Source organism: Ruditapes philippinarum, unplaced genomic scaffold (genome assembly GCF_026571515.1).
Source record: "Ruditapes philippinarum isolate M1 unplaced genomic scaffold, ASM2657151v2 ctg416_1_1_1_1, whole genome shotgun sequence".
NCBI lineage: Eukaryota > Metazoa > Mollusca > Bivalvia > Venerida > Veneridae > Ruditapes > Ruditapes philippinarum.
Window position 1 is genome coordinate 204,355 of NW_026852364.1, and position 21,907 is coordinate 226,261.

At 29.8% G+C, this 21,907-nt stretch overlaps 1 protein-coding gene across 5 annotated transcripts in view; it reads right to left on the reverse strand.

Annotated features, from left to right (window-relative positions):
- Nucleotides 1-21,907, reverse strand: part of LOC132758132 (lachesin-like) — an 83,878-nt gene that overhangs the window by 36,827 nt on the left and 25,144 nt on the right. Inside the window, exon 1 of one of the 5 annotated variants that reach the window (XM_060749649.1) lies at nucleotides 9,454-9,710. The exons of 3 other annotated variants lie outside the window; for them this stretch is intronic. The gene's annotated coding sequence lies outside the window, so the exon portion shown is untranslated. Of the gene's footprint in view, nucleotides 1-5,277; nucleotides 5,426-9,453; nucleotides 9,711-21,907 lie in introns of those variants that run through there. One more of the 5 variants, XM_060749685.1, reaches the window with a different exon arrangement.

Consider the following 21,907-nt stretch of genomic DNA (forward strand, 5'->3'; position numbering starts at 1 on the left):
CGTCAATCAAAAGTATGGTGGCAACCATCCAGCTTAACCAAGATAAATACGCAATTATATACCTGATTAATAAAACAAACAACATTAACAATAAAACTTTCGTTAAGTTAGAAAAAACAGCTGATAATTCAAACAGCATTGAAAAATGTTTGTAACAAAAAATGAGGTGATCCTAAAAACAAATCGAAGTAAATAGAACGTGAAAATAATATACTTTTTTATAATCCCTGTTCATAATTGTAATCATGAAAATGCAACCAATATATTTTTCTCGGTACTCTCGCCCAATAAATGAAATTGACAAATAAACAAAATAGATACATATATATATATATAGAACGAGTTCTTCTTCAGATTTGATAGAATTTTAAACAATGATCAAACAAAAAGGTTGAGATGCAGAATAGAATTGTTTTACAGCAACAAAGCACTTGACGCCAGTTTTTAGGTGTGTAACAGTTTTTGCTGGATTGTTTAAATGATTTGAATCTCCTTAAGTATCAAACAGTACGATGAAGGACTTGATCCAGATCAACAAAATATAAGAAGCTAGATCTGAAGTGTTGTATGTATACATTAGACATATTTAGTTTTCCACCTTTATGTAAATTACTTTAAATATTTTGATTCAATAAAATTCAAAAGCTTTACGTGCGCTGTTATATTAACTTGTTTGCAAAATAAACGCGACTTTGTATTCAAATGTTTAAAGGTGATTACCCTTAATATGTTATTGTGGATATATCTTAACACATTGTTTTCTCATATAAATGAAATATTTTCATTACATAAATGATCATAAAAATGTGGTGTATATAAAAGATTAAAGAATTGTAACGGTCATTTTTATCAAAATATGTATTCTCTGTTGGACAATAAAAATAGTAGTAGGCGTATTCTTTTACTGCATATTCTTTCACCCATTATTTGATAAAAACATACGGTATTTGTGATTAGTTTTTAAAACATCTTTCATTATTTATGATAATAAGACAATTGTATCGTATAATCTTAATCCGACGGCATTACTGTTTATTCCTCTTAAATCTTTATAAATTATTAAACAAAAAATGAAATGCGTTGATTTGTTTTAACTGTTATTCTTCTTGAAAATTGCCTCGTAAAATTCATGTTTCGTACCAAAATCATGCATGTCATTTTTTTACTTTTAACCTTAATTAATTTAATCTGTTCCCGTAATTACACATTATTTAATGTTGTGTAATGTTACGTATCTTTAGTATAACATTGGTTGAAATTTATAAAATACACCACTTGTATCGTAAAAACAACAAGAATATGAATGAGTTAATCAACGGTATGTGAAAAAATGATAAAGATTTAAGATAACAGTATCTCGAAAACATTATAACTCACGCTAGTCTTCACGTGATATATTGCCTTTGTGATAATTGTAATCTATGGCAATGTTACAAAACTATCATAAAATCTGACACTCTCCGCGTTTAGAATACATGACGAAATATTTTCATAGACTTTTTTTTACTTTTTACAGGTGGTACAAAATGTACATTTGTATGTGCTTTTTGTTAAGAAAATAATACCTTTTAAATTTATCTCTAACATAATAACTTGAGAGGATTAGAAGCGTAAATATAAAAAATTTAAACTTGAGTGTTCTAATGTGCGGGGCGGGGTAACTTGGTTATTTACAGTTAAGTCAAATAGGGGTAGAAAAATAATCAAATAGCTGATAATTTTGTCTCGGATTAAAACAGTATTACTGTTAAAATTGGCTAAACAAGGCTTGGAAAATTCAAAATATATCAGCTTAGACGGTGTACACACACTTAAAAAAAATTGTAGCGCTCTATATATTCATCGTTATGGGAGCACACTTTTGCTTCATATCATCATATTCATTTTCCAAATAAGTTTTCACATGACAATACTTTTAAATGTGCAACAGTAAATATTTCCAGTCGTAAATACGTAATTACAGTGTTCAGAATTTTCATGTAAAACAGTGTCAATAATCCTGTTATGTCAACTTTTCAGTCATATCTTTCAACGATCTTTAAATTATACAGCTGTAACAATAAAATATCAATGAATCAACGCTGATGACAACGAACCTTTCAAAACATTTTGAGCCCGAAAACACTTAATAACTACTTTCTTTTTAAATTTAAACAATTTTAGTAAATGAGAACAAAAGATTAGGCGGTTAAGCACAAATTGAATTCTTTTACAGAGAATCCGACTGACAATTGTGTAAAGCATAAATGCTTATAAAACTTGATTTTGTATTTAAACACCATTTAAATCAAACAAATCATTTCTTTAGATCACGCTAGAACTCTGGGAACAGTTTCAAATGTAAATAAAATTATGGGAGAATGCAGGTTCTTAAACGGAAGTATATCTTCTTGTTCGGCTTGTACAAACAATTAAACCTCTCCTGCAACGTTATCCATTAGTTTAACAATCTTTCCGTCATAAAAGATAAATAGAATCTATTTCACGTTAGTTACCTTTGACGTAGTTCAAGAACTTGTGAACGTTTGTAAGATGCGTTCAAAGTACACTAAGGTTCAAACCGTCATGTCTACGAAAAAAAGATGCTTTTAACTATAAGTATCTACACAATATATAAATAAATGGTGTATAAGTTAACTTAGCAAATTGTGCAAATTTCACTTCAATAACATTCATGTGCCAATTAATTGTTTATATACGGATTAAAATTAATATGTACAGTTTTGCATCAACAGAATTGAAAGAAATTTGATATTATTAAACATATTCTTACTGTAAACCATAAACATGTATATAACGAAAATGGGAAAAAAAGATGTAGTGGAAACGAAAACAACTTTCTTGGGAAAACGAAACAAAATACATGTGTAATAATTCACCAAATAATAAATAGAATGAAAATAACCCATAATCTTTACGTGTAAAACGATAAATTCATGTAGTGCATTCAAGAAAAGTGTAGCTACTGAATACTAGTGAATATGATCGGTATTTTAAGAAGAACACGCATTATGTATTACATTGACACCAGAATAAAAAGAACGCGCATTATGTATTACATTGACACCAGAATAAAGTGAAAACACTGACGCTATAATTAGTCTACCAAATCAATTTAATTTAAGTGACTACTGAAAATTTCTCAATAGGGAAATCACGTGAATACAACACTGCGTGGTTTTTGTTTCATTAGAATGGACGTACCAATCAAAACATGTCAATATTAAGTAACTAAAGTAATTTAATTTTGCATACATAAAAACTATGTTTTCTCGTTACATGTGTCTTAGCAGAGAATGAAAAAAGACGAAAAGAGATTGCGCACGCACAACCTCAGACATACTTATGTAATACGCACATTTGATCTACTCAAATATTTGTGCCGCGTCACGACAAAACCAACGTAATGCGTTTGCGACCAGCATGAATCCAGACCAGCCTGCGGATGCGCAGTCTGATCAGGATCCATGCTGCTCGCTATCAGTTTCTCTACTTGTAATATGGTTTGTAAGCGAACAGCATTGATCCTGATCAGACTAGTCTGGATCCATGCTGGTCGCAAACCCATTGTGTTGGTTTTGTCATGACGCGGCTCATTTTCATTTGGTAATTCAACCAATTTATATCAGAATCTGTTGTGAAATATCTGTTTCTTTGGTCTGGTACACTGTAATCAGTGTCATAAAGGAACAATGAAATTAACACTTGCCGTCTGTTTCTCAACACATTCCATAATATTTTCTTTAGAAAAAGGTGTTTAAAGTATATATACAATGTAAAGTCATTTGCAAATAAGACGTTGTTAAAACAGTGGAAATACATTTTACATATCATCAACCGCAGTTTTAAAACGACATAATGCTTCTCTGATAAGGTTTATTCAGCATTTCTATTCTACTTTCATTTTGGTTAGGTTTTTTCCATTTGTGAATGCATAATGTATATACATGTATGAAAATAAAACCAAAATAGACAGCTTCTATTTTCCTATGTTTTCTGCATCCTCAGTGTTGCTGATACTTAATCAAATGCAACACTTAAAACTACTGTCTGTTTCGTTTTCGTGAAACATAACAAAAGCCGTAAACAATAATCAATTTTCAATGACTTGAAAATTTGTTCAATTTATTTGCGAAAATCTGCGCGCTGAAATATTTATCTTCAGCAAGCATAAGATTATAGTTAGAATTTGATGAATTATCTTTAAGTGAGTTTCAAGTACTGTATAAAAATTATTGTTTTATATCACATTTGTTCATTGTTTGAAATAAATGCAACTGCAATTCAATTTGTTTTAAAGAGATCTTTACAAGTTATTTATCCCCTAAACAAATTTTAGATTTTTTTAAAAATATCATTGTCGCAAATGCATGATACATCATGATATAACAAGTTAAATAAAAGACAAACAAACAAAGAAATGATATAATATAATATTTTGTGTTACACAACATCGACACAATATAAATGATTAAAATTCTTAAAGAATTTTCTTTTATCGTGAGAAATCAAATATTAAATTTTTAAAAAATGTCCATGTATCGTCTTTTTTAGATAATGTTTAATTAATAACGAATTCCTCAAATACTCCAAATTGTACTTGAAAGATATTAGTTAATACAAATCTATATAATTTATCCCAGTATTTATGTGGATATTTTTTTAATCAAATAATACACTATTACAAATTAAGAAAACTGTTTTCTAAACTAGCCTTAATAAATGCTAGATGTGTTGGTATTCAATATTCTAAACCATTACACACACTTTTTCATATGAAGGTCATTTTGCTATCTCTTAGGATAACAAAATGAGCATATAGCGTATCGTATTAATCAATGAACAGTTTAGTGTTAAGGTAAATCTTTGTATATCATACAATTCAGCAATATGTATTGCTTTATGGTATAACTTTGGTTTCACCATCCGTTACATTTTAATTTGCTTAACGTAATTCATACAAGCAGATCATTGAACTTATATCTTGTTATGCTGAAGCTTTGTCGTACATTGATTGCAGTTTGATTATCTAGAAATTCCTCATATCAACTTATCAGCAATAAAACGAAATATAGATGAATGACAATTATGAACATACTTATAATACTTGTCGGCTTCAAAAGCATTTTTTTTTTACTTTGTGCCTAGTTTTCTCGCCTTTATGGCTTAACCTAGTTTAAATTTCACGATATTTGTGTTACTTCAACCTCTATCTAAAATTATATTTGGAATAGTTTTTGTTATATTTCGTACAAATAAATATATAACGATATTTACCTTGAGTTGACTACCTGCTGTTTTATTATTTGATAATTTTTATAATTTTGAAATCTGATATTTTCCACTCGGTATTCAATTTTGATGGTTACAAGAGGTAATTCCCTCGATATTCCGAAGTTTAAAAACCAACAGGTGATTTTGGCAATCAAGCAAAGTAGTCCCGCTGTTACCAAGCCAATTTAAGCATATATATATAGAACTTTTCATTCAATTAGATTACATTTGATACCACAAACTTAGTTGAATTGACCTCGTATAAAAGAAATATTAAGTCAGTTTTAAATAATTTAAAATCTTCCCAAACTGACTGTGCAGAAAAGTAATATCTGATAAATTTCTATAGGTATAAAAACTTTTTGTAATATGTGAAATATTCTTTGGTACATATTAAATTCAAACGTTTTCCCTCCCTTTCGTTTATTGCATTAAAATAGTTTTTGTACAAGGTTAAAGGTTATATTTGCACTTTATATTAACCTTCGTGCAACGTAAATACTCCCATTGTAATTAAATTGTAAATATTTGTTGAACTGTTATTGTTAACAAAACCTTAAACATGTATTTTACTTTCGTATGACACTTTCAATAACCATTTAATTTCATAGATGTGTGTAAGAGGTCGAGGTAACGACTAATCGTTAACTTGACAAACATATTCTATAGAGATCCGAATCAATTAACAGTCGGTGAACAGTTATATTGTTAAGGTTTTGTTATAAATAATATGCAAGGTGTAATTTAATTAAAATTGAAAAACATAAGCGAGTATGTAACTCAGACTATGTTAACCGATGGAATTTTGGCTGTTTCTTTTTACTGTGGCAGTATTCCCATATTTTCCTTGTCAAGACAAGATACTTCAAAAGATTGACTGGTGATATTGGTTCAGGATAAAATGTTAATCTGACTTAAATATAAAAAGAATGTACAACTCTTTTTATAAATTGAACGTTACAGGTAAATTCCGGTGGATATTTACAGATTTTCCCTTGACAATGAGCTATCTTTTATTCATGCGAATTTAACTATACGATTGAAAGAAATTATGAAACAATATACGAGTAAAATAACTTTCACCTGTTCAATCACAATATTTCCTTGGGTGGACATGATGTCACTTTAAAGTATATAAAGCTATATTATCTGCTGCACAAAATAGATTGTTTGATTTTTAAATGAATAACTATATGAAAGAATTAATGTGTGTATCTTTCTTTAAGAGCGAATGACCCAGGAACAAAATCATTTCCTAAGATTGACGAGTATTTTCATGGTAACATGCATAAAATTTCATGATATGGAAATCTATTTATATTTGTTTCAGATAAAATATTTAATGTTAAACACGTATGAATAATAATTATCATATTCTCTAAATTGATATTCTGAACAAGGGAATATCGTCAAATTATTATTTGCTAGAAGATATTTAACTATTTCATAAGAAACGTATAATTTAAAAGAAATATGTTATTTACGTAGCTTTAAAATGAATAGTAGAAACGAACTCACTTTTTACGAAGTTTATAAAGAAAAAAAACATTAATCCGTTTCTTTTAATTATATAATACATGAATATTGTTATACACATAGGCAGTATCGATTTTCATCACTATCTACTCTGATATACAATGTATATTCTTTTTAGAACTTGATTTGGTGTTCTAGTCTTTTCTGCTTTATCATATAAAAAGGTCGCCGCATTTTCTAAAATTGCATGAAAAAAAAAACTCGTGAAATATCATTTTGATTTTTTTTATTATGTGCCTGTACCGCCATTAATCATGCATTATTATATAGAATGTAATGAACTGTTTCATTTTTGTTTCATCGGCAACAAGGTGATACACGTGGAATGCCTTCGGAAGTTCTTCAAATATGTTGTAATTCATCTAGACTAGAAAGGTGTTTATTGGTTTTTAATGATTCTTCCGAATCTTAGCTATTCATCTACAGTTGAAAATGTTTGTATATAACAAAATAAAATTGTAATCAAATGCAATAAATGATCTTATAGATTTTAAAATGAAATGGAATTATTATAATAACATATTCGATAAAAAATCTCGAAAACTTTACTGTCTGTTGTTTTTGCAGGGGCCGTTAAAACACATTTCAGCTGAAAACCCCACATGTCTAGTAAAGATTACATGAAATGTATGTTGTGCATTCATTCTTTACAAACTTGATAAAATGCAGGAAGTTGATGGTAATAATATGTTACTCATTTCCGTTTGAGAAAATATAAAGTGACGTAAAAGCAATAAATAATTCATCATCAAACATTGGAACGTGATGTAAATTCAAATGGTGCCATACAAGGAATAGTACAAAACAATAATAAACAGATAATTTTGATTCTTTTCTCGGTCAGCTATAGCATGCAAAGAATTACAAAGGCAAATATTTATAAAATTGAAATCAAAAAATAATAAAATGCATGACGTTCAATTTGCTTTTCATGCACTCCAGCGTAGGGTAATTATTAAAACTCAATTTTATGCTATCAAATAATGATGAATCACGTTGCATTGCTGAAAATTCGAAACGATGAAAAGAAACGATAGCTCGTACTAATGTTATTTAATTTACATGAAACATTTATTTTCTCTTTGAATATCAATCATCTAAGATGCTTAGTTAATCAGAGAGGAAGTATAATTTAGTTGACAATTACGCATTTTCTGTAGTACTTGCTTTTCATGCTGTTCATATTTTCCAGTAAATTTATATAAAAAATCGATTTAATTTCTGAGGAAATTTAGTGTGTATGTCACTGTCATCAATTAGAATCAAGCAAACAGTTAACACTACTTTTTTTATTCCCTTTGCCTTAAAATGTCGATATAAGTGGCTTACCAAGAAAATACAATCACAGATTTAAAGGTTTTACTCGTAGTTACTGAATGCTTTAACTATAAGTAAAGGCGAAAAATGTCTTCACTCAAACATTTTTTTCTAAACTGTATAACATTCCTCCATCCAAATTTACACCAAATGTAAGAAATAATCATTCATAATTCATGCCTTAATACAACATGAATAATGTTTAATGAAACATTCTTCCTGGACCATTGTAAATCAAAATCATGTCACTGTAACAGTTAACATAAACATCGTAGTTACTGAATGCTTTAACTATAAGTAAAGGCGAAAAATGTCTTCACTCAAACATTTTTTTCTAAACTGTATAACATTCCACATTTGATACATGATCTGGGCCAATTTCTTGTTTGCAAATTTTCAGATCATTTTATCAACCCGTTTTTGCAGAATCAACATTTATATTGTGCAACATGTCCTAAACATTCAAAGCGTTATAACGCTTTTCACTCAACTTAGACCAGGAATCGCTGTTTTATGTCAGTGGAGCTCCCTTAAATACCTATTTAATTTCTATGTTTATGATATTAAGATTATCACTTAAAATCAACAATAACATTTCTAATCATCGCTTTAAGGATCTGGAAACGTTGATAGAATTTTAAATATATTGTGCCGTTGATATGTTACAATTTATTGTGACAAAACTGCTTTGGCGTAATATTTCTTTCTAAGTAAACTGTAATTAATATTCTTACATATTACACTTTCTGATTGAGGAGAGATATACAGATGAATTCTTAAGGCAGTTGTACTACCAGTTATAAAACAGATAAGACCATTTCCGTTTATAAATATAAAAATTGGATTCTTTATTCAAACTTTGATTGCCATTTAAACAGATTCATTTTATTTCCCTACATATTTATGACATTCTCTCAATTAATTAAGTACGTTCTATTATTCTGGTGTTGCGACAAGAATTTTCAGATATATAGGTTTAAGAAATAGAACAAAACCTTGATCGATTGTATGAATAGTCTTATTTAAAAAATGCTACATAGTGACTATAATTATTGTTGTTGCGCACACTCAAATTATTTACGGAAATGTTGAATGCTAAACTATCAATTTATTCAGATATGATACCTTCCTCCGATTTAGTACATCGTACAGATTAAGATTAAAAAGTAAAAACCTTCTTTTTAATTCCATCATAATGAAAGTTATGTATAAGTGATTCTCCAAAATAAGGCACCTACAGTTTCATGCAAAATCAATTACAATTGAAATATCGTCCTGTTTGTCTATTCACTAATTTGTTTACAATATCTAAAATTTGATACATACCGCTTAGTATTGACGGAACAATAAATTGCTTCTTTCAAAACTTTCCGTACATTCAATAAATTGAAAAGTAACAGGAATTGTTGTCAATCAAACAAACGTTTAACATCCTCATAGATGTAATTCTGGCAATTACCCAAATAAAACATCTAAACTCTAACACTCTAGAAGTTATATCTTTAATATCTCAAGCGTCACTGACAATTCACAAAGGTAAAATAAAGTCAGGTATAAATGATTAAAATCTGAGAAAAATATCAGCGCATACAAAAATGTATGCCGAAATATTTGATCATCTTCCAACGAAAAAAAAACAACGCTTATCAAATCATCACAGAAGTGTTATTAAGTTAACATACAATTTTCCTTCCGTTTGTTAATTGCATTAAAATGTTTTATTTCAATAAAGCCGCAAGGTTTGAGTGCGCTTTGTAACAACTTGTTTACAGATTAAATACACCTTTATATTTAAACAATTTTAAAGTGCTTATTTTGTTGAACGTTTTCAATTAAATTTTTTGAGCACATATTTACTTCAAATATAATCTTTTCATAGATATAAACGTTCACATGAATAATTTAATAGGCCGCTGTTTAGCTTCTCAAATATGTCAGCTATTGGTAAACAGTGTACAACAATGGATAGAATGGCTAAGACATTAAATTAGTTATTCGGCTGGCTTCTTTTCAATGTTAAGTGTAAAATATATGAAGATTTGTTTGTAAAAATCCACTGCAAACTAACGCAAATAATCAATTGATTCACACAATTACGTCGTACTAAGGGGCAGACTTTAACCCTGTCAATTTGAAAAAGATGATAAAGAAAAATGTAGACAAAGTTAAGTGTTTTCTTCTGAGACAGGAAACGTATTCATGAACGTTTAATGTTAAATAATTACAATGTTACTATTTTGAGTCGTTTAAAACACGTCATTACGCTTTTAAGCAACGTTCAAAATCAGTGAATTTCTTTAAAAAGAAGTTCTCAAAAATGTTTCTATAACTTTACACTGGTGAATGAAATTATTTGATTTATTTTCTGGAAAATGTTTTCCTTTCTGGCAACTGAAATAGCATTAAATTTACTATAACTTTAAAAAAAAACTTGCATACACTTTTGAATTATTTCTGTGATTAATAAACTGTTATTATAGTAACTAGACAACTTTCAGGATCACCGCCATAATTTATCAAGTCAGCGGATGTTTCTTAATTCAAATTTCACCATTACCATAACTAAATGTTGAATTCTAAAGCGGTGCTAGGGGAAGTGGACTGTTCAGTACCGTCGATAAACAGGCACAATCAAACCGAGCCTGCAACATTTTCAATTTTGTCATTTTGAGCGTTCTTTAGGGATTCCGTCTTTTTCCCTGTTTTGTCGTAATAATCTATTTTGATAGTTAACTTTGAGAATAAGAATAATTTTTGGAACACTTTTTATGCCACTACTGATCTAGTTTAGATAACAATATCTGCTAGGCGATATATTTCACGGTAGTCTTCACGAAGTATGTTCTTTTACTGAAAGAATGCTTCTATTTTATTGCAATGTTACAAACTATCATAAAATCTGACATTCTCGTTGTAGAAAACATAGATAGAAATACGATTATTGCTTTGACCTTATGCTCTAAGACAATTCTTACACTTAAACATATAGGGTACAACCAAGAAACATTTACCATCATTAATATCTTATAATATGTTAATACTTTATACATTAAGTATAGTATCGTACTTTTGACAAAGACACTACCAAAATACATATATGAAGGGATAGCATTTGTATACTTCCTTAACAATGAATGCATGAAATCACTGATATAGCTTTAATCTCTTTAAAAGAAACCTTAACGTGCATATTACACCACAGTTTACTTATTTTTCACATGGAAAATTTTGCATCATGCAGAGATAAATGAATTATAATCAAATATATACGTATGATGATTTTATACAAGTTTTTTTTAAAAATTTTTAAGCAGTTAATTGTTTAGAAAACAAAAATATAAAAATTCAGAATATTGAAATGCACTTTGATTTGTTTTCTAGCTACCATAGTGAAATTCCGTATCGTGCCGCTGTTACTTAATGGAATTTATTTGTTCATTTTACCGCCTGATAGAGGAAGCTTGTGCAAGAGCTAATTGACGGTGAATATTTATTTCTTCCGTTGCAGAGAATGCAAATGTTCTGCAGATTTAAATAAAGACACAATCACATTTTAAGGCATTGTAAATTAAAAGCTGGTGTAAATGTATTATCTAAAAATAACGATACATATCTGAATAGAACATGTAGTAATAAAATCGAATCATGCACTTAAAATGCAAACAGGATATCAATATATTTTATTGAAAACGTTAACACCAGCAATAATGCATTTTTAAAGGCAATTTACTGGCATTTTAGTATTTGTGAAACTCATTTACACAAATATCAATCTCGAAACTCTACTCGTAAGATGACCGTTTATAAGGTTATAATATATATGTCATATCATATCTCTTAGAGCTTTATATATTAAATGATTTTTGCGGCACCATTGCATGATTTGTGTTATATTTTTAAAGATGCGTAACTAGTACAGTCCCTGGGGACCTTTTGTGTGCAAAAAAGGTCCATGGATAAATGTTATACCAATGTAAAGCTAAATGTTTGAAGTTTACAAAAATTTTGGGTAGACATGTCAAATCATGGTACGTTTTGAGAAATCCAAGATGGCCGCCAAGATGGCCGCCAAATTATTGAAAAAATGGCTAATAAGCAATTTATATGATAAAATTAGTTTCTTTTTTGTATTTATTTTGGTACAGGTGATGTTAAAACTTCACATCCTATTGGAACAATATGAAAATGGAGGCATTTCCATTATTTTTTTCATATTCTCTGAATTTCATAGATAAATTTGCTAAAAAATGCATGAAAAATTATCAAAAATTGATATGGGGCTGACATTTTTTCCTACCAGCTAAGGCATAGCGGTTTAAATGAATATTTTTACTATATACTACAAAGACTTGAACAAGATCATACTAATATCACCCTTATTTTTTATTTTTATTGTGTAAGAATGTGAATTCTGACATTCCTAAAGTGGGTGGGGTACACGCAAATTGAGTCCCAATTTCTAGTGAACTGATATATAACGATTATTAAGACTAAGAATAACCAACAAGATTACATTTTAAAATGTTCTTAAGTCTATAATTTTTTAAAAGGTAGATTTTCATTCTATCGACAACATTAATTGGTTCAGTTGCCATGGCAACAAAGTGGTAAAATGATAGAAACCCGGAAACATATGAGGCTTTCAGTTTTATCATATCTGGCCATATTCCAGCCTCAAAATTCTTTATAAATTATTTTGTGACCTACAGGTCAGACCATCTAATGCTTTGTTATACGGTCAGTATGTCTTAAATGATCATCAACAAACTCCGGACTGTTCATCAAATGGCATCTTGTCTTATTACCAAAAACAACCCCTCCATTTAAACATAATAAAATAGAGAAAAACAGAATCCCTAAAACGTTGTATAGAATCTCCATTGTTTTACCTATTGAAAGGGACAAACTCCAGTATACATTAAGAACAAGCTACAGAAGAATGTACACAAAACTTAAACTTAAAAGTCTCAAATTAATTATACAATATAAGTAATTCCGATATGTAAACAATATGAGTTTTTTTACTGCAGTCTCACTTCGTTCTTTAGAAATATGTGACTATTTAAGAAGATGGCGGTCTGTTTCATAATATTATTATAAATCACGTTGAAAATAAGAGTATGTTTATATGCAAATAGTTTTACATAGTCATATCTAGATTTGTATATAATTGTTGAAATTTCATTTAATGTCGAGTATTCTTTTTTAATGTTTATAACTGTGATATAAATTTGTTGATTTTAACGCATTTAAACAAGTTATATATATCAGAAAGGCACTTAATAAATTTGGTGTAATGATAGATTTTGATTTTGTTTTCGACCGTTTTTTACCAGTTATAAGAAAAATACGTGTTTGTAAAACTTTGGGAGCGATTTTGTTCCACTCACACAAAAAAGTATGTAAATTGTCGTCACGTAGTAATAAGCTATAATGATATACAGGTAAGCATTCAAATAAAATCTCAAAGACATTCATATGATTGGTAATCATATCAACTGTTACAGTTTTGTTATTTTCTCATCATCAATAAATATTAATAAATAATGTGGAATAACCCGCGGCTGAACGTATCCAAAATTCATATAACCTCCTGTTTTAAATAAGTCATTATAAAAGTGCAGTCTTAAAACCATAGTTTCAATGTAATTGGAGATGAGGAAAAACAGCATTTCTCAAATTGTCCGGTAGCATGTAATGCACATGAACACTAGTGTGTTCCAAATTAAGATCAAGTGCAGGAGGTTTTTGAATTTGGAATCAGGATGAACATATGACTTTGATTTCTTTATTTTACAAACAATTTTAATGTTTTCTTTATTTGAATAAGCCAAATTTTACTTTCTTATAATTTTTGACTTAGACTTAGACTTTGTAATTCTGATTTGCCTCAAAAGATGACCAGAAGGTGTCAATATTATGAAATAATGCACGGAGGGAAACATATTAAAGTCTTCCTCAGTAAAGCAGGAAAATTGCCACAAAGCCTTTCAAAGTGTTGATGTGACGTGAAAATAGGCTAATATTTGTTAAAATTTGACAGAAATTTTGTTTTGTTGTTGTTTTTTGCACAAATTGGATTATTGTATATCTTAGTCACAGAAGTTAAAAATAGAACTGACAATGCGTAATGTTTTCAAAAATTCCCAGAAATAAATAAAAAGATCTTGAGCTTTTATATGTATGGCTTTTTCAGATGGGACTAAACCAACATTGTTAATCGCCTTCCGCGTAGCGGAAAGGGGATTATAGGAATGGACCCCGTCTGTCAGTCTGTTCGTAACACTTTCAAGTCCGCTCCATAACGTTTAAACCCCTGAAATTTTTTTGAAATAACTTGGCACAAGTGATCACAATAACGAGACAATATGCAGAGCACAATAATTGGGTTGCTACCCACAAGGTCAAGGTCACACTTTAAGGTCAAATGTTAAAAGTCTTCATTTAATAATAAAAAGTCTACATTTCGTGTCCGCTCCATAACTTTTTTAACGCTGTAGTTTTGAAATAACTTGGCACAACGGATCACCATTATAACAAGACGTGCAGTGCGCAATAATTGGGTTGCTACACAAAAGGTCAAGGTCACACTTTAAGGTCAAATGTTAAAAAGTCTACATTTCGTATCCGCTCCAACATTTTAACCGCTGAAATTAAAAAAAAAATATCTTGACACAATTGATAACCAGTATAAGAACATGTGCAGAACGCAAACATTGGGTTGCTACACTAAATGTCAAGGTCAAATGTATAAAAATCTACATTTCGTGTCCCCTCCATAACTTTTAAACCTATGAAATTTTGTTTAAATAGCTTGGCACAATTGATCATCATTATGAGACGATGTACAGATCGCAATAATTGAATTGCTACCCCCAAGGTCAAGGTCACACTTAAAGGTCAAATGTATAAAAATCTACATTTCGCGTCCCCTCCATAACTTTTCAACCTATGAAATTTTGTTTAAATAGCATGGCACAATTGATCAACATTATGAGACGATGTGCAGATCGCAATAATTGAATTGCTACCCCAAAGGTCAGGGTCACACTTACAGTTTATATATTAGAAAGTCTACATTTCGCGTCTGTCTCTAACTTTGAAACCTCTGAAATGTTTTTAAGATAAACTGGCAGAAGTGATCAACATTATGCCACCATTGGCAGAGCACAATAAGCAAGTCCCAACCCTGAAGGTCAGGGTCACACTCAACGGTCCACTGTAAAAACTTTTTTTTTCATGTCCGCTCTATAACTTATTGACAATTCAAAGGTTTTAAAAATACTTAAAATACTTAGCACAAATGATCCCCACCACAACACAATCTACAGACCTCAACATCCAGGTCGCTGCAACCAAGGTCAAGGTTATATGTTCTCCATAACTTTTGACTTTATGGAAGATTTTAAATAACTTGGCAAAAATAATCGCCATCGTGAGACTATGTGCTTATGGTATGCATGACACAACATCAAGGTCTTGGTTGGTAAAAGGTCAAAAGTACACATTCATGTTTCTTGCAAAGCCCAGGAGTAAACTTTCTTTACACAGTGTAAATATAGGAAAACATGAAAATATTCTTCTCCATAACTGCAGGACCTAGTATATAATACTATTTAATTTGCTTAAATCACGACCTTGTGGTCAAATTCAACTATGCCAGGGGTCACTTCAATTTACATATAGGAAAAGCTAAAAAAAATAACTTCTCCCAAACCGATGCCTATAGCTAATTATTTCTGTTGTAGCCTTGTATAGACCAGTACAAAATTTATTCAAATGAAAATTTAACCCACCCCTAAGGTCAACTTATTTCATATGAAGACACATTGGAAAACTTTTAAAAATCTAATTTTTTTCCAAAATCTTAGATCTTAGATTTTTGGTTAAAAGCATTGTCAAAAAAACTTAATTTATTTTTCAAATCTTGACAATCTGATCAAAGTTGACATAACCCAAGGAGTCATTTTCCTTTTTGTTATAAAGAAAAGGCTTTGAAAACTTTCTTCTCCATAAATAAAATGCTTTGATATTTAAGTGTGAAGCATTCATTCTATGACCATATCAATTTATGTCACGATATCAATCATATAATAGTAATAATACACAACTTCTAAGTTTGGTAAAGCCATGATCCGTTTGATTATAATTACCTTTCCCAAGGGTCAATTGATTACATAGTCTAACTTATATATGAAATCCTTTATAAAATCATCCCTTTAACCCCATTGTTTAGAGCATGTGAAACAATTTCTAGAAGACTTTTACCATGTTTCTACAAATCATGAAAGGGCCGGGTTTGTGTAGTAACGCCAATTTCCACACTTCTTTGTTGATAGCTTGAAGGTTGGTTAAACTATCTGACTTTCATGGATAAATAACCAGAAGAGTAATGACCAATTTCAACTAAGCTACGGTACTAACTTTTTGACAGACAAATGACCGTAAAACTCAATGTCCGAGATCAATTGTTGTCTGTGGAACAAGAGATGCCTGGACTTCACATCCGACACTCTCCGTAAAGCGCTAAGTTTGTAGGCATCAAGCAATGATCATGAGTCTGGATTAAAACAAGAGCCGGTTGAACCAGGTGATGCTCCCCGACTAGGTTTTGGACACACGCCCAGCAACTATATGCTCCCCCATAATTTTTCGGGGAGCATAAAAATGGCTCTGCCTAGATGTCGATTTTTATATAAAAAACTCTTTATGTCAGAAACCACAAATGACAATGCAAGACCATTTGGTTGGAAGAATTGTCTTGTGTTCCTCTTTGATTGTTCAAATCATGGCCCCACTGGTATAAGGTGACCTAGAATTTAAGACCTCATGACTTACTTTCTTGTTTTTGAAGCTAAAGATATTTGGATAACAGATACAATATGACATGCCAGCTGACCTTAATCTGTTCTAGTGATCTCTTTGTAATTTGATTGTAAAATTTCAGATGCAGAATTATACACTGAGATCAGTTGACCTAGAATTTTATCTAATGCAAGTTAGAATTTCATAATACAAGCTACAACCAAAAAGTTTGAACTCAACTATAAATTCGATTGCCATTAAAATTTGATATAGGTTGACCTAGAATTTGAAACAGTGACTTATTTATTTCTCGTTTTAGCTGCAAAGTCTTAAATGTTTACCCTTTGATAATGTTTATGTACATTTCTACCTTAAGACTGCCTTTTATTTATTATTATCACCATGAATTATCCTTTCCAAACATAACAACATTCACATTTGACATGACATTTTTCTATGTATTATAAGCAGTTTGAAAAAATCAAATGCATGATGCAAATTCTTGAAATAAATATATTCATTTAATTTCAAAATATTGGCTGTTATCTGTGTTGATAATTTGCTAGAAATAAATGTGACTTCTTTTAATGTTACATTTTTTTTTCAATTTGTTACCATGGAATTGTGCACAGATTATTTATCTATAAGTTTGTGTAATTCTTAACAACATGCTTAACATGCTAAAAGTTGAAAGTGTCACACGTTTCAGGTGTGTCTTTCATTTTACTTCTCCGTTGCCATGGCAACAGAACATGTTGAATATTGATAAACAAAATATCAGTCTAAGTTTCTTAATTATTTATAACTAGGTACATGCCAAAGTGCAATACATGTTGACTATTCATAGTTTTAATTATCATAACAAACCAGTAAACAAAATACTGAGACTTAGTTTTCGTTACCCCACCCACTTTAAGAATATCAGAATCCACATTCTTTTACAATAAAAATAAAAAATAAGGGTGATATTAGTATGATCTTGTTCAAGTCTTTGTAGTATATAGTAAAAATATTCATTTAAACCGCTATGCCTTAGCTGGTAGGAAAAAATGTCAGCCCCATATCAATTTTGATAATTTTTCATGCATTTTTTAGCAAATTTATCTATGAAATTCAGAGAATATGAAAAAAATAATGGAAATGCCTCCATTTTCATATTGTTCCAATAGGATGTGAAGTTTTAACATCACCTGTACCAAAATAAATACAAAAAAGAACTAATTTTATCATATAAATTGCTTATTAGCCATTTTTCAATAATTTGGCGGCCATCTTGGCGGCCATCTTGGATTTCTCAAAACGTACCATGATTTGGCATGTCTACCCAAAATTTTTGTAAACTTCAAACATTTAGCTTTACATTGGTATAACATTTATCCATGGACCTTTTTTTGCACACAAAAGGTCCCCAGGGACTGTACTATAACAGACTGATTGGATAAATTACAAGCCGTAAAAATATTTATTTTTGATATGAAAAGATAGTCTATGTTCAAGTATTATAAATCTTGATACAACATTGTGATTTCATAAAACGATACATATTTGATCTGCACATTTATATTTTGCAATTACATCTTTCATTATATTCCAATAACAAAACTGTTTTAATTTGATAAATATAACTTTTATTTATATAATGGAACTTCTTAGAACCATATGTGTGCAATCCTAAAGGTATTTTGTTGATAGACATTGCTTTACATATAGTTATCAATGTAGATAAAGCTCTTTATCTGAGTAACACAGCTCGTGTAATAACGACTAACGGAATAGTTTACAATAAATATGTCCCGTTGGTTACAAAACAAATTTATTAAGACGAAATGCGTGGGATATTTATCTAAAAAGTCATCTTGATATATTTGTTTTCTTACTTAAAAGTTTCAAAATATGTAAAGCTGCAAGCTATTTTATGTTTTGTCAAATTTGATTAAATATGCTTTATTTCTCATCCATGTAGAAGAAGAATGTTTCGCCTCACAAAAATGTTTAGCAAATCAATAGTTTAGGTGCAATTTTAATGAAATTCCTGAATAGATAACGAGGAAACGTAAACGCAAATACCACATGACATTGGCAAAGTGCATACATTTAGATCCAGTAAGATATTTGTCAGATTGCTACAATGATTCGAGAACAGTTTTTATGTGAAATGTTTTTGAAGATGCTTTCAAACCCTAATTTAAAGACTTTCATATTCTGCCAGGGAATAATTTTCGGGATATATCGTAGAAAGCAACAAACTGTCTTACATATAATACATCTGCTTAAAAAAATTCATATTAAGTTTTTGTGCTTGTCTGAAGTGTTTGCTGAAATTTTGAAAATAGTTACCCGTATGTTAGATACTTATCAGCTTCGATAAGCACTTTGCAATATAAAAGTAACAGTTGCACGAGTCCACAAGAAAACAAAACATATTGAAAGTGTTTTTAATGATTGCATCCAGCTAATCTTACATTTAAGCTCTTAACCTTCCAAATAATCGTATGACGAAACGTTCTTTCCGATGTAACCTTGTCTTATAGAAAGTGTATTTTTACGTTTAATAATAAAAAATACGTTAAATTTTACACAGATGAATAGAAATGTTCTGAAGACAATCACTACTTTCGGATTGTAATTGATAAATTATTCATATACTCAAGAAATGGTTTTGCCAGAGAAACCTAATTCGATATGAACATTAATTATATACACTTACTTTTCATTTGAATATACAAATATGATGTATATATACGATTATTGGTGAAGAATGTGACAAATGTTTTATAACCAATAACGACAAATTCGAAGCCGAGTTTTTAAAGACTCAATGCTTATCATTGGTAAATAAAACATAAATTACAAAGATGTGAAAGGCACATTTAAAGCACACAAATATATCAAAGGAACAATAAGCAATAAACATCGACATATATGGCGAAAACATAATCATTAAAAACAAGAGCATGCATTGTTATTACAATGACGTAATTTTAATATAAACTATAAAAAGTCTTTATTGCCAATAACACTATTTTGGTCTTATTTATTTATGGCAATATCAATAAACGGAAACATATCTAAATCAATTTCTCTGTTATCAAAGGCAGATGTACTTGCGTGATACTATGGCATAACAGGAAATAAAGAACGGAAATGCTCACACAAAAATAACACACAAGCAAATCATACCATCCTCTATCTTAATTTAATTATCTGACATATTTTCTCCAAAAAAAAAAAAAAAGAATCGATTCAAAACCTGATGTTACAAATATAAAATATTGACCAATACAGTAATAGAAATAAAACAAATCAGAAGTTTGTAATGAACGTGCATTATTTTCTATGCATTTCCACTAATTGCATTCCTTTACACTAAGGATAATTAGATAAAGACGCAACATCGTTAATGAGACAAGTAGTACTGTTTTTTTTTTATTTTCTAATTTCAATTTGTATAAATATGTTTAATATGTACTATTACCCTTATGCAATGTTATGTTACATGCTCTATTGACTTCGTCGCTATTGACGTCATATGACGCTGACATAATTTCCTGTTTATTGTTTATTTTTTATTTATATACCCTGAAGAAGGCTGTTCAGCCGAAAGGTTTGTATATTGAAGGGAATTTTAGAATTGTCCGTTGACTACTTATTTGTTACTATTTATGTTTTCAAACTAGATAAAGCATAATGAAATAATCACTTTAGACAATTGATAACTGTGAATTCTTAACATCTATACAATTATACATTTACTACTCGTCCTTGAGGCAAACAATTATCATCAAACTGTATACCATAAAAATCTTGTATAGGGAGGTATAAAAGTTCCTACCCACATATCTAAGATACTTATCAAACCTTGGTAGTTGTTTGTAAAAGCTAAGATGTGTTTCTAGACAATTGTGCATATAGAGGATTTGAGTGCATGCCGTCGTTTAACATGTAAACGTTGCATGTTTAGTAAAAGCATCTGTGAACTATATACTCAGTTTCACACTGATATCAATTTGTGTTGTAATATTAAGTTATTAAATCCCAATCAAGGGACTTCTAAATATACTATTTATTATGCTTTTTTGCTAACTATGGAATATTTGGCTGAAACGTTCAGGTTTTGTGAACTTGTAGGGAATGCCTCTTTAACACCGAAAAAAAAAGCAAAAACAGATTTAGCAAAAAACGTATATTTCCCTGTTTTTAGGTCATACGCAAGGAAGATAAGAGAAACAACGTGTAACATTTAATATCTAATTGATCTAATTGTACAAATAAACAGATGTCTAACTTCTTTGTAAAACATTAGAATTAAGTGTATCTAATCGGCAAAGGCCAGACTCAGCAAAATGTATTTGAGTGAGAAGAAAAACATACTCACATGGAAAACAGTTAAGGCACCACTATAAAAACTTACAGAATAAACAAATTACAAGATGAAAATTCGCATTGAAACTAGGCTCTCATTTAAATTATAGACAATATATTGATATATATGATAAAATGTTCATTATCATCAAGACTATTTTGGGTTTTATGTAATGTTTCATCGATATAATTTAATTAATTAACCTCATCTAGGCTATTATCAATGACAAATATAGATTCTCTCACGAACAATTGGGAACAAGACATTGTTTGTATCCATCTCACTTTACTTCCTTTCTTATGTTTATTACCTGAGATATTTTAAGAATTGATTTAATTATAGCGGGAAACGACCTGCAGGTGAACAAGGAATTCGGCCGATAAATTAGACTACATATTGAAATAGATACAGAAAGGAAAATGTTAATACACTGCCACGTTTCTTGTTTTTTATTGTTACACAATTTCAATTCATATCAGGATTGCTAACAATGTGTCTGACCAAAGAGTTAATATAATGAAAATCTGGAAAACGGGAACCAGACTGACAAAGGAATGAGTAGCAGAAACTCTGTTTTACTGTCAAAGAATTTCTCAAAACTAATTTCTGAAA